Source organism: Heterocephalus glaber, unplaced genomic scaffold, assembly GCF_053883595.1.
Source record: "Heterocephalus glaber isolate CG9 unplaced genomic scaffold, H.glaber_assembly_v1.0 deba00001497, whole genome shotgun sequence".
NCBI lineage: Eukaryota > Metazoa > Chordata > Mammalia > Rodentia > Bathyergidae > Heterocephalus > Heterocephalus glaber.
This window is the reverse complement of record NW_028258320.1, coordinates 64369510-64384716: the sequence shown is the minus strand read 5'-3', so window position 1 is coordinate 64384716 and position 15207 is coordinate 64369510. Positions and strand designations below refer to the sequence as shown.

At 37.6% G+C, this 15207-nt stretch overlaps 1 long non-coding RNA gene across 1 annotated transcript; it reads left to right on the top strand.

Annotated features, from left to right (window-relative positions):
• The first annotated feature begins 378 nt into the window (after nt 1-378).
• On the top strand, nt 379-11919 carry LOC110347859 (uncharacterized). Its single transcript, XR_015440215.1, has 4 exons — nt 379-576; nt 8395-8537; nt 9615-9661; nt 11450-11919. It is a non-coding gene; the product is annotated as an uncharacterized LOC110347859 (long non-coding RNA).
• The last annotated feature ends 3288 nt before the right edge of the window (nt 11920-15207 follow it).

The window sequence follows — 15207 nt, the reverse complement described above, 5'->3', positions numbered from 1 at the left end:
CTTTCAACTGATTCGCTTCATTATTTACTAAGTATATTCTTATAGAAAGAAAGACTCAGTGGTCTTGCAGCCCCACCCCTATCCGACGCTCTCTAAACTGCCGCAAGCGGCCCGGTGAGACAAACAGCTTGAAGCTCCTGCGGCCCTCCCGGGCCACGTCCACGGCACGGTGAGGCGCAAAGGCGTCTTGCAGCCCCACCCCTACCCCCACCCCCACTCGACGCTCTCTAAACTGCCGCGACCGACCCGGTGAGACAAGCAGCTGGAAGCTCCTGCGGCCGTCCCGGGCCACGTCCACGGCACGGTGAGGCGCAGAGGCGTCTTGCAGCCCCACCCCTACCCCCACCCCTACCCCCACCCCCACTCGACGCTCTCTAAACTGTCGCGACTGACCCGGTGAGACAAGCAGCTTGAAGCTCCTGCGGCCCTCCCGGGCCACGTCCACGGCACGGTGAGGCGCAAAGGCGTCTTGCAGCCCCACCCCTACCCCCACCCCCACTCGACGCTCTCTAAACTGCCGCGACCGACCCGGTGAGACAAGCAGCTGGAAACTCCTGCGGCCGTCCCCACCGCACGGTAAGGTCCTCTTAGCCCCGCGGGCGCCTCCAACGCTCAGTCCCCGTGTCCCCCCCCCCCCCCCCCCCCGTGCGCCTCCTACCTTCTGGCTTTTCTGCTACCTGGTCCCACACTACAGAGGCACAGGAGATTATAAAGACCCTTGTCCTGAGCGCCACAAGATAGAGCAGAAGTTAGCAACAGAAAGAGGGCTTCTCAGGCTCCTCGAAGAAAACAAGCTCAGCAGAAAAGTAAAGAGAATCTCTGCAATAAAGGCACATCAGACCACTGTACTTGGTCTGCTGCTGTCTTGGTGAGACTCATTGACTTGTATACGCACAGGAATTCCTACGTTGCCTACTGTGACAGCAGAGACATATCCTGAAGGAGGCCCATAATTTCTATTGCTATTTGCAAAACAGAAAAAAATTTTTTTTCTCTTATTTTTAATTCTTAAGTTTTACTTTTTTTCTACTCTTAAAAGTTTTGCTTTTCTTTCTTTTCTTTATTTTATCTTTTCCTTCTCTCTCTCACTCATTCTCTCACTCTCCCACATTGCTCCTCATCTCCCCATTTGTTCCTTTCTGCACTGAATTCGGATTTCTCTCTTATTGTTTTTTTCTTCTCTTTTCCCTTCTCTTGATTATCATTAGGTTTAACGGAAAGTAAATTTGGTATCTAGCCTCCCTGTTGCTGTTAGGTGATTCTATTTACATCTTTGTTCTTTCATTCTGCCATTTTTTCTTGCCTTTAACAACTTCTTAGATGTGTGATCTTTCTGTGTCTTCTGGCCTCACTGCTAATCTTACCTGTTCTTTCTACCTGTCCCTCCTTCCTCAACTCCTTTTAACTCCCCACCCCGAAGGGGAAAGATGCTATATTGAAGAGTATATTCATTATAAACTTATGTTGGGTTGGTCCTCAGTTTTAATTTAACTCACATAGTTAAAAGTGATAGATTAATAACTACCACAAATTGTCATTTTCTAAGCTGTGCTTGATGCTATGGTATTGCTGACTATGTCATTTGGGCTAACATGTTGTGATTGATCTAATTAGTTTTCCTTCCTGGTACAAGAAAAATATAATAGCTTCAGAGTCATTAGAGTCTCAAAACCCAAACACAAACTGTATCTGGAAGACACCTCTGAAAAGCAGTCATTCCACAAGGGGTTTAAACACAAGCAACAAAGATACCTACATTAAGCAATCTTGAAATATCAACCCAGGAATTAAATCAAGGACAGTACCAAAGACAAAAATGAGAAGACACTTAAGCAAGGCACAAACGCAGGCTTCCATGCCACAAAAAGGAAATTCTTGAGGAAATGAGGTGGAAAAGTCTGATAAGCAACCACTTGGACACCCTGAACTGATAGCACAGGAAGTAACAAAGCAGATGCATGAGGCTCTAGAAAATTTCAAAACAGAAATAATCTCCCAGATAAATACAGACATGATGAGCAGAGTGAAAGACATGATTAGAAGCTCTAGAGCAGAAACAGATAAGAAAATAGATGAGATCAGAAACATCCTGGAAGCCAGGAATGCTCAGCATAAGAAAGAAATGGAAACCATGATCACCCAACATAAAGAAATGGAATCCGTGAAACAGATTCAAACAGATATTCAGGAGATTAAAAACTCCATTGAAAGCATGCAGAGGAGACTAAGAGAATCTGAAGACAATATCAGATGTAGAAGACAGGATTGCGGTTAAGGAACATGAAAACACAGATTTCTTAAAGATAGTAAGGGACCATGAGAAATCGGTCCAACAGCTGCTAGATGATGCAAAGAAGAATAACATAAGACTCATAGGAGTCTGTGAAAAAACAGGAGAAAGTAAAACGGACATAAAAAAACTGATCACAGAAGTAATAGTAGATAACTTCCCAGGCAGAGGTAGAGAATTGGACGTACAGATAAGTGAGGCATATAGAACTCCAACCAGCCATGACCAAAAAAATTCTACACCTAGACATATAATAGTCAAGATCCCAGAAACCCAACAGAAGAACAAAATTCTACAGGCAGTTAGAGGAAAGAAACAAATCACCTACAAAGGAAAGCCCATCAGAATCATGGCAGATTTCTTAACACAAACCCTCAAATCAAGGAGAGCCTGGAGTGAAGTATTTCAAGCCCTAAAAGAAAATAACTCCCAACCTATACTGTTGTTTCCTGCAAAATTATCTTTCAAAATCGATGGGGAAATTAGATACTTCCATGACAGAGAACACCTGAGAAATTTCATGAACACCAAACCAGCACTCCAAACAATTCTAAGCAATATCCTAGAAAAAGACAATGAAGGTCACAACTCCATGAGACCCAACAGAAGGAAGCCACCAGGCAAGGTAAGACACTAAAGTGAAAGGGGGGAAAATAAGAAATAAAAGAGCCAACAAGAGTAAAACATCATGACAAGAATGAGTCAATATCTGTCAATTATAACTATCAATGTTAATGGCCTCAATTCACCAATCAAAAGAAGTAGACTGACAGAATGGATTAAGAAGCAAAACCCAGCAATATGCTGTATACAAGAAACACACCTAACTCAAAAGGAAATCCATAGGCTGAAAGTAAAAGAATGGAAAACAGTTCTCCATATGACAGGAACCCAGAAAAAAGCAGGCATAGCAATCTTATTTTTAGACAAAATAGATTTCAAACCAAAACTAATTAAGAGAGACAAAGATGGTCACTACATCCTTGTGAAAGGAACAATCCAAGAGGAAGAGATGACAATCCTAAATATATATGCAGCAAATACGAATGCCTCCAGCTATACAAAACAAATATTAATGGACATGAAAAACCAAATAAGCACTAATACAATTGTAGTGGGGGACCTCAACACCCCTCTATCACAGACAGACAGATCAACTAGAAAAAAAATTAACAATGAAATTCTAGAACTAAATGAAGCTATTGAACAAATGGACTTAATAGATGTTTACAGAGTGTTCCACCCCACAAAATCAGAATGCACATTCTTTTCAGCTGCACACAGGTCATTCTCCAAAATAGATCACATGCTAGCTCATAGGACATATCTAAGTAAATGTAAAAGAATCGAAGTTATCCCCTGTATATTATCAGACCATAGTGCAATACAATTGGAGATCAATAACATAAGAAACTGCAAGACTCCCACATACACATGGAAATTGAACAACACCCTCCTGAACAACCAATGGTTGACAGAGGAAATTAAAGAAGAAATTAGACAGTTTCTACAAGGAAATGATAATGCCAGTACAACATACAGGAATCTATGGGACACAATGAAAGTAGTTCTACGTGGGAAATTCATAGCAGTGAATGCCCATATTAGGATGACAGAGAGAACTCAGTTAAATAACTTAATGCAGAACCTCAAGCTCCTAGAAAAAGAAGAGAATAACAAACCCAAAGCTCATACAAGAAAGGAAATTATAAAGATCTGAGCAGAAATCGATGCAATGGAGACTAAGAGAATGATACAAAAAAAAATCAATGAATCAAAGAGTTGGATTTTTGAAAGAATAAATAAAATCGATAAGCCTTTAGCCAACCTTATCAAAAAAAGGAAAAAAAAGGCTCAAATCCATGCAATTAGGAATGAAAAAGGTGAAGCCACAACAAATCCAGCAGAAATCCAGAGAATCATCAATATCTACTTTGAGAACCTGTACTCTAATAAAATGGAAAACACAGAAGAAATGGACAGATTCCTAGATACATACGAATTGACAAAATTAAATGAAGAAGATATAGAAATTCTAAACACCCCAATAACAATGAGTGAAATTAAAAATGTAGTAAAAAATTTACCAGCAAAGAAAAGCCCAGGTCCTGATGGCTTCACTGCTGAATTCTACAAGACATTTAAAGAAGAACTATCACCATTACTCTTTAAACTCATCAAGGAAATTGAAAGGGAAGCAAGGCTTCCAAGTTCATTCCTGGAAGCAAGTATTACTTTGATTCCAAAACCAGGGAAAGACCCAACCCAAAAAGAGAACTACAGGCCAATCTCCTTAATGAACATAGATGCAAAAATTCTCAACAAGATACTGGCAAACAGAATACAGAGTGTCATCAAGAAGATCATACACCCTGACCAAGTCGGATTTATCCCAGGGATGCAAGGATGGTTTAACATCCGTAAATCAATAAATGTAATACACTATATTAACAGAGTCAAGGACAAAACCCACATGATCATCTCAGTAGATGCAGAAAAAGCATTCGACAAAATCCAACACCCATTCATGATAAAAACGCTACAGAAAATTGGAATAGGAGGTCTCTATCTCAACCTGATTAAGCCTATCTATGAAAAACCAACAGCTAACATCATACTAAATGGTCAAAACCTGTAAACTTTCACGCTAAAATCAGGAACAAGACAAGGATGCCCATGATCACCACTCCTGTTCAATATTGTTCTGGAAACATTAGCCATAGCAATTAGAAAAGAGAAAGAAATAAAAGGAATAAAGATAGGAAAGGAAGAAGTGAAACTGTCATTATTTGCTGACGATATGATACTTTACATAGAAGACCCAAAAAACTCAGTCAAAAGTCTTCTAGACCTAATTGACAGATTCAGTAGAGTACCTGGATACAAGGTCAATGTTCAAAAAACAATAGCCTTTTTATATGCAAATAGCAGACCCATTGAGAGAGAAATTTGGGAAATAATTCCTTTTACAATAGCATCTAAAAAAATGAAATATCTAAGAATCAACCTAACAAAGGAAGCAAAAGACCTCTACACTGAAAACTATAGTACCCTGAAGAAGGAGACCAAAGAGGATATAAGAAAATGGAAAGATATCCCTTGTTCCTGGGTAGGAAGAACCAATATAGTGAAAACGGCCAAACTTCCAAAACTACCATATAGATTCAATGCAATGCCGATTGAAATTCCAACAATATACTTCACAGAACTAGAGAAAACAATCCAAAAATTCATTTGGAAACAGAAGAAACCTAGAATAGCCAAAGCAATTCTAGGCAACAGAGACATGGCTGGTGGCATCACAATCCCCTACTTGAAATTATACTACAGAGCTACTGTGATAAAAACAGCATGGTACTGGCAAAGAAATAGACCTGAAGATCAGTGGAATAGATTAGAAGATGCTGAAACAACTCCAGACATACTCAGCCACCTCATCGTTGATAAAGGAGCCAACCACCCTCATTGGAGGAAAGATAGCCTATTTAATAAATGGTGTTGGAAAAACTGGATTTAAACCTGTTAGAGATTAAAACTAGACCCGTACTTATCACTGCGCACTAAACTAAGATCGAAGTGGATTGTAGATCTAAATATTAAGTCAGAAACACTAAACTTGCTGGAAGATAAGTTAGGTAGAACTCTTGATGACATTGGCATAGGAAAAGACTTTATGAACAAATCTTCAGTAGCATGGGAGCTAGCACAAAGAACCAACAACTGGGATCTCATCATATTAAAAAACTTCTGCACTGCAAGAGAAACTACCAACAGAGCTAAGAGACAACTTACAATGTGGGAAGAAATATTTAGCAGCTGTAGCTCAAACAAAGGTCTACTATCAAGAATATATAAAGAACTGAAAAAAATCAGACCCCCCAAATTCAAAGACCCAATTCAAAAATGGGCATCTGAAATGAACAGACATTTCTCAGACAAAGAAGTAAAAACAGCAAATAAATATTTGAAAAAATGTTCAACATCACTGATCATTCGAGAGATGCAGATAAAAACAACACTGAGATTCCACCTCACCCCAGAAAGAATGTCTGCTATCAAGAAATCATCCAATAACAAATGCTGGTGGGGGTGTGGAGAGAAAGGAACCCTTCTCCATTGTTGGTAGGAATGTAGATTGGTGCAAACACTGTGGAAATCAGTATGGAGATACCTCAAAGAACTAGAACTAGAGGTCCCATTTAACCCAGCTATTTCCCTGCTGGGTATTTTCCCCAAAGAATTAAAAGAATCATACCACAGCGATATATGTGTACCTATGTTTATAGTGGCACAGTTTGTAATAGCTAAAGCTTGGAAACAGCCCAAGTGCCCATTGACTGGAAACTGGATAAAGAAGATGTGGTTTTTTTTTATAAAATGGAGTACTACTCAGCCATAAAGAATGAGAAGCTAGAGACATTTACAGCTAAATGGATGCATATTGAGGCCATGCTCTTAAGTGAAATAAATAGGACACATATGTAAATACCGAATAGTTTCTCTAATGTGAGAAATTGAAAGTATAAATATGGATGAAAATGATTAAAATGAATAATAGATAATTTGAAATAAGAAAGGGTCCAAGTGTTTGGGGATGGTGGAAGGGAAATGGGAAAGGGAAGAAGGGAAAGGAAAAATTATGAGAAAAAAAATGGAATCAAACTCTGTGTAAATAGGGAAGGGTGGAGGGGATGAAGCTTGCACACGTAATGGGAGAGAAAATAACTAAGATACATCATGTTCTGGTACAAACACCCAATGATAAATGTAAATGTATTTTATACCTAAAATGTACCAATATATATATAAAAAAAAGAAAAAGATAAATGAAGACAGTAATAAGTACCAGGAAAATCTTTATTAAATGAACTATCCAGAAAATGAAAAAGAAAATAATTTTTGGCTTGAAACATTGGAACGTTTTCTTAGTTTTCTAGATTACTATTACCACAAGAAATCCTTTACTGACAGCTGTTGCAATGGCGGGTTTATTAAAAATTTCTTGGATTGTATTTTGACTGCATTAGAATTAGAAAGGCTGAATGGGTGTTCAGTAAGAATCTTTAGATTAGAAAGAGATTGGATTAGAAGCATTCTATCTTCTGATGTTAACGATGATTAATTTTGGGAATGTGTGAGTCAGTTCAATAACAATAACAGATTAGTGATTTCTCATTTAAAATTGGACCTGGAGCCTAGTCCAACAAATATGGGCCAACACATCTGACAGTGCAACAGAATAGGCAACAGTTGCTACACTTCTGTATCAATGTTAACTTCTGTATCAATGTAACTTTCTGCACATCTACCAGCTCACAGAGTTGAGTAATAAATTATTATACAGTATTTGTAATCAATCAAATATTGACTGACTTTGCCATTTTTTTTGTTCAGTTTTGTCAGTGATGCTTGTAACGCTAAGAATGTTAGCTGATTTACTTTGGAATGTTGACAGTCATAAATAAAACTGAATTAAAAAGTGAAAAAAAAAGAAAGACTCAGTTACATTCAATAAGTCAGCATCATGGAGAGAAAACAGGAAAAAGCATGCCATCTGGAGCTAAAAATTAGTTTCCTATTGGTGCTGTAACAATTTACCACAAATGTGGCAGAATGAACCAATAGAAACTTATTCTCTCATGGTTTTGGAAGCCAGAAATCCAAAATCAATATTGCTGGACTTAAAGTATTGGTTACTTCTTGAGACTCGAGGGGGGAATCCATCTAGCTTCTGGTGGCCCAGGTGTTCTTTGGCTTGTAGCCACACCATTCTAGTCTCCGACTCTGTCTTCACGTCATCCTCTCCTCTTCTGTGCACCTAATCTTCCTCTGCCTCTCTCTTATAAGGACATTTATGATGGTTTTAGGGCCCACACAGTACTGGATAATTTCTTCATTTTGAAATCATTAATTCCTTAATTTAATCACATTGACTCGGACTCTTTTGCAAATAAGTTAACACTCGTAAATTCCAGAGAATAGGATTTGGACACATCTTTGGGAACTATTATTGGCCTATTTCAGGTTGTATAAATGAAAGAAAGTGTGACAAGGGAGGTGATAGTTCTACTTCATTCAGTTTGAATTATTTGTTCATTTTTCAGCCACACATTCCTCAGAGGGATGGAGAGGATTTGGATCCTTCTCACAGAGCATAAATAGTATTATGAAGAGCCATTTAAGAAATGGACAATGGAAATGTGGAATCTGAGTGTGGAGAAGAAAGGCCTGAAGGCAGCAGGATAAGGTCTGTGATTGGAAATACTGAAGGGCAATGGAGACCAGCTGGGACTAGGGCTGGAGGGTGGTCAAGGCTCCATTCCATGACCTTTCTGTCATCGCCTGATCCCTGGATTCAAACCACCACAGACAGAATATGTTTTGAAAAAAATTGCAGCTGTACTGAGCATGCACATATTTTTTTCTTGTCATTATTCCATAAGTAATACAGCATAACAAGTATTTTCGTAGCATTTACACTTTATTATGTGTTTTAAATAATCTAGAGATCGTGTAAAGTATATGGGAGGACGTGTGTGGGTTATGTGCAAATATTATGTTATTTTATTTTTCTGGTACTGAGGATCGAACTCGGGATCTTGAGCTTGCAAAGCAGGCGGTGGAACCACTGAGCTAAATCCCTGACCATTATGTTATTTTATATAAGGGACTAGAGCACCTGAGCATCTCTGGTGGGGCCTGAGACCAAAGGATGAATATATATCTGTCATCACTAGGGACCTCCAGAGGAAGGGAGCTTGGAAGAGATAACCCTAGGGCAGTGATGGTGAGCCTTCTAAAGCTTTCAATGATATAAACAGCCCACTGAGGCATGTGTGCCATAGGTGTGCCACCACTGTCCCAGGGTTTCATCCAGCCCCTAGCTCCTGCAGTTTAAAGGAATTTTTCATCTGTCAGGGAGATTGACCCTCACATTGGTCTCAGTAGATGGAGACTGAACATTGACAACTTTGGGACACTGTAGGATTTAGACTCAACTCCAGGAAAATTATAGGGCCATAAGATTTAGAAAGGGAAAATGTCAAGCTTCAACATATTTTTCACAGAACTCTATGTGATCATTTAAATAAATGTAATCATTGAAGAAGTAACCCAGTACCATAATATTAGGTATAGTATTAGGAAGTATTAGAAGGCAATTAAAAATTGCCTGTTGCCCAAAATATTTTTCTAGCACCATTGGAAGACTTTTAAGATTGCTTTCCTGAGGCTATAAACAATTTTATATAAAAACATATGTAGAGAAACATGTATTTATTAAAACTATAAAAATAACTATACTGTGGGCTTTCTGTATCTACAGATTCTGTATCTTTGAATAGAAGACAACCTTTATGTGCCTCATGCCTGGTAAGTCACTGACCCTTGATGGAATTATTGGAGCAACTTCTGTGTTGTTTGTCAGGCTGCAAATGTTGATCTTGGGGACATGGGAAGTTTTGGCTAAGAGACAGTTTCTAAGTGCTCTGGTGTCAGACTAGAGGCCAATGTGCCTAAAAAGGCCAAATTCCTTAAAAGAGTCCAGGATATATCTGTGCCTCTGGGTTTCCCTCCTTATATTGCCCTTCCAGTGTTCTTATATATACCTATGTGAAGATGAATTAGAACTCAGAGTAAGTTTATTTTAATTTACTAATTCATTCAGGTTATACCCATTATTTGAAATAAAGAATTAAACCTGTACTGTGAGCCCATCATAGCTTTTATTTTCCAGTACCAGTTTGTTTTCTTTTACAACTGCCATCCAGTTTTTTGCTTATATACTCTAGGATGAGGACATTTAATTACCATACCAATATCATTACTCTGCAACGCATGGGTGAAAGGATACTGCTACCTGAACTCTGAACCTCTTGGAAAATGTGTCTTATGGTGTTTTGAGCCAGGAAGTGAAAAGATAATTACAGTTTATGAGATAATACAGTTATGAGAAACACAGATAATACAATTTATGAGAAAGAATGCAAATATTTCAGTGCTGCCTGTTTAATAGCCAGGTCACTGAGGAGATTTCAGGAGCCAGGAAAAACTCACACTTTCCATGATGCCATCGAAGCAGAATTAAGGCCATTTTCTCTTAAAAATTTAAAAGATTAAACAAGTTGTGGTATTCTGTAATTGTTTTTGCCCCACAATATTGTAGATGTTATTTGCAAATGAAACTTGTATAATCAGTGTTTTCAAAAGGCCCCTTAGTCATAGAAGAATCTTATGATGGTATGGCCCAGTTAAAGAAGTGTCTGATCTAGTTATAAGGATGTATTTGGGGGAATCTGTTTGGCAGATTCAATCTAAGTTATTGGTCAACGAAGACTTGAAGGCTTGCTGTATGAAAGCCCCATGTTGGGAACCCTGTAGTCTAAAAGATAAAGAAGAAACAATACCTTCCTTTCAGGAGCTTACAGTCAATTAGAGGAGACAGGTTTGTAAACAATCAAAGGTGATATAAAGTAAAACAGAGTGCAGTAGTGGTGGCGTCCTAGAAATTTCAGATCTTTGCCCTCCAGACCCCTTTCTGAAAGAAGATGCCATACTGCTTTGCTATCTCAACAGTGCTCTAGTCTGGTTATTTATCAACTCCCATGAGTCATTGGTTTGGGACATTAGTGGGAAAGGGTGCAATTTCCCAGGAGCCAGAGACAGCCCTCAGGAAAAAGCCCTAGTGTTGGCTTTAGCCCGCCACTAGATTGGTGTGGCCAAGGGGAATAAGTAGGACATGGAGTGGGATGCCCACAGCCTCTGCTGAAAGGTAGTCCTAGACTGCTGGGATGTCACCCCATAGCCATAGTTGACTGGGCCAAGTGTACACCTGACTGAGGAAGAAGCAACATTGCTGAGTTGAGAAAATGAGATTCTCTAGAAATGTGAAGAAGTGACCAGAGTCAGAGTGAGGTGCCAGAGTGGGATCCGGAGCAGATACCACAGAAAGGCCAGAGGCTAGGGTGGGTGGAATGTGGACAGACAGCTGGACCCTTGACAAACATGACAATCTGTGGAGAGAAACAGGTGAATGGAAGAGAGAAGAAAGAGAGAGTGAGAGCTGAGTCTAGAAACCTTGCGGGGACCACAGGCCTTGAATTTCTGCTTGGTGGATTAGGACCCTGTGTGATTCAGCTGTCCATTGCTTTCTCTCCTTAGATGCTGGTGAGACTTCCCAATGTCCCTTCCATGTACCTTCCCTTTACCTAAACTGGCTTAAGGGGATATTTGCTTCTTGCATCGACCAAATTCTAACTAGGATGAAAACACCATGGGCCATAGCACAAGAAGTGAACCAGAAGTGAAGTTTGGTTTGGGGCTCAGTGCATGAAGAGTTCTTTGCAAAGAAGCAGTGGAGAGGGTTCGATCACAACCAACAGATCTCTACTATGAGAATCAAGAGATATTTTTTTATGAGCATAATGTCTGGGCTGGACATGAGTGTGAAGTGGAAGACAAAGCTGAAGTTTCTTTTTAAATATTTTATGAAAAAACAAAACAAATTTTTATAACAAAATAATAAGAATAACAATAGTTAATACACTGTGTATCATTGTCTTCAAAGTAGTTACTCTGAGTGTAAGACATAGACAAAAATGATTCTCTCTTACAATGAAGAAGAAAACAAAAAATACCACAAAACTTTCTTTTCAATGAACTGAGAAAAACTAGTAGTATAAATGAAACAAATTTGCATGTATATTAAAGTATTTTTCAAACAGTGGAATAGGTAATTTGGGGAATTATTTGAACTTTTCCCTACTTCTTATTTATCTACCTTTATTTGTGTATGCATATATATTTATGGATCTATATGCATATATATGAGTTTCTCATATAAGAGAAACCATGCAATATTTAATCTTGTACGCATGACATTTCACTTAATATTATGTTCTCAAGGTGCATCTATTTACCTATAAATACCTTAAGTTTCACTTTATGGCAGAGTAGTTCTACTACATTGTGTGTAAATACTTTTTTCTTATCTGTTGAAGGATATATATTCCTCTGTTGATGGACATATATTCAGTTTCCAAGATCTGGCTATTATGAATTATGCTGCTACAAATACGAGTATCCATGTATTCCTGTAATATGGTTATTTTAACTCTTTTGGGAAAATACCTAGAAGGAGAATAGCTAGGTCAAATGGAATTTCTATTTTTAGCTTTATGAGGAATCTCCACACTGATTTCCATAGTGGTGGTACTAGTTTACATACCCCACTAACAATGTAGAAGATTTCCTTTTCCCTCACATTCTCACCAGCATTTGTTATTAATTTTTTCCATTAAGTTTATTGGTACACTTTAGATATGCAATACAGCTACATTTATCATTGGGATCTTGTACCTTTACATGATGTAACTTGGTTCTTATTTTTTCCCCATTTCCCTTCCCTCCCTTCACCCCCTCCCATCTTCCTTATTTACAAAGACTTTGTTTCCATGTTTTTCTTTTCTCATATTTTATTATTAATTTTTTTTATGACAGCCATTCTTTCTGGGGTAGGATGGTATCTCAGTGCAGTTTTAATTTGCATTTCTCCAATGACTGACAATGTTGAACATTTTTTTCATGTGTTTACTGGCCATTTGTACTTTTCCTTCTGAGAAGTGTCTATTCACTTTGGTTGTCTGTGTTTTGATTGGGTCTTTATTTTGTGGAGTCTATTTTTTTTTTGAGTTCTTTATATATTCTAGATGTTAGTCCTTGAGGATAGTTGGCAAGATTTTTTTCCCATTCTGTAGGTTGACTTTTCATTCTGTTGTTTTGTTTACTGTACAGAAGCTCTTTAATTTGATATGATCCCATTTGTTATCAGTATTATTTCTTTTCTTTTTTTAAAAATATTTTTAAAATTCTTTTATTGGTACATTGTAGGTATACAACACAATTACATTTCTCATTGGGAACTGTACCTTTACATAATGCATCTTGGTTCTTATTTTTTCCCCATTCCTAGCCCTCCCTTCACCCCCTCCACCCTTCCCTATTTACAAAGACTTTATTTCCATTTTTTCCATTGCTCAGTATTTTTCCTTTCCCTTCTTTCCTTTCCTCTGCCCCTCCCACTACCCCTACCCCTTTGGACCTTTTCTTCCTATTTTGCATTAACGATTCTTCATTCTAATCATTGGTACATTTTAGGTATACAACATAATGACATTCATCATTGGAAATTTGCACCTTTACATAGTCTCTCTTGGTTCTTATTTTTCACCCTTGCCCAGCCCTCCCTTCAACCCCTCCATTCCTCCCTATTTACAAAGATTTTGTTCCTATTTTTCCATTTTCTCATATTAATCCCATTCCCTTCTATCCTTTCCCCTATCCCTCCCACTTCCTTCCCCTTTGCCCCTTTTATTCCTATTTCACATTACCTATTATACATTTTAGTCTGGGATTGTTACCCAGGATTGCTTTTCCTAATCTAGGCTCTTCTTGCTCCATATGAATTTTAGGATTCTTTTCTGTAGATCTATGAGAAATGCCATTGGTATTTTAATTGGAATTGTATTAAATCTGTATATCAGTTTTGGAAGTATAGCCATTTTGATTATATTGGTCCTGCCTATCTAAGAAGGGAATTATCTTTCCATTTTCTTATGTCCTCCTTGATTTCTTTTTACAGAGTAATGTAATTTTCATTGTAGAGGTTTTTCACTTCCTTGATCAAGTTGATTAAATATTTAATTTTTTGATACATTATGAATGATATTGTTTTCCTAATTTTTTCAGTTAATTATTAGTGTATAGGAATGCTATTGGTTTTTGTGTATTTATTTTGTGTCTTGCTACGTTGCTGAATCTGGTTATTAATTCTAGGAGTCTTTTGGTGGAGTTTTGGGATCTTGTAAGTAAAAGCTCATGTCATCTTCCAATAATGATACTTTGACTTTGTCCCTTCCTATATGTATCTCTTTTCTTTCTTTCTGTTGCCCAATTTCTCTTGCTAATGTTTTGAGGACTATGCTGAAAAGGAGTGGTGATAATGGGCATCCTTTTCTTATTTCTGATTTTAAAGGGAAAGCTTTCAGTTTTCCCCTATTTAATAGGATGTTGGCAGTAGGTTGGTCATAAATGGCTTTCATTATGTTGAGATAAGATACTTCTACCTATGTTCTTCAGAGTTTTTACCATGAATGTGAGTTAGATTTTTGTCAAAGGCTTTTTCTGTGTCTATTGAGATGATCATATGTTTTTTGTCCCTGGTTCTATTTTTAATGAATTACATTTATTGATTTGTATATGTTGAACCATACTTGCATCCCTGGGATGAAGCCTACTTATTTGTGGCGTATCATCTTTTCAATGATTTGTTGCATTGTGTTTAACATTATCTTGATAAGGATTTTTTTGCATCTATATTCATTAGAGAGATTGGCTTCTAGTACTCTTTTTTGGGTGGATCTTTGCCTGGTTTAGGGATCAGGATAATGTTAGCTTCTGAGAATGATTTTAAAAGTACTCGTTATCTCTCAATTTCATTATAAAATTTGAGGAGTATTGGTGTTAGATCTTTCCTGAAGTTCTTGTAGAATTTGGTTGTGACTCCATCAGGCCTTGGGCTATCTTGGTAGTATTTTTATTATTGCTTCAATTTCATTGCTTTTTATGGGATTATTCAAGATTTTTAAGTCTTCTCGGTTAAGTTTTGGTAATTCATATGTATCTAGGAATCTCCATTTTTTCTGTCTTCTCCACCTTTTGGGCATATATGTTTGGGAAGTAGTTGCTAATAATTTTCTGTATTTTGGTGGTGTTTATTGTGATTTCACTTTTTAAAATTTCTAATTGCACTGATTTGTGTCTTTTCTTTTCTCTCCTTCTTTTAGTCAGATTCATTAAGGGTTTGTTTATTTATTTATTTATCCTTTCAAAGAACTGCTTCTTCAATTTATCAATTTCTT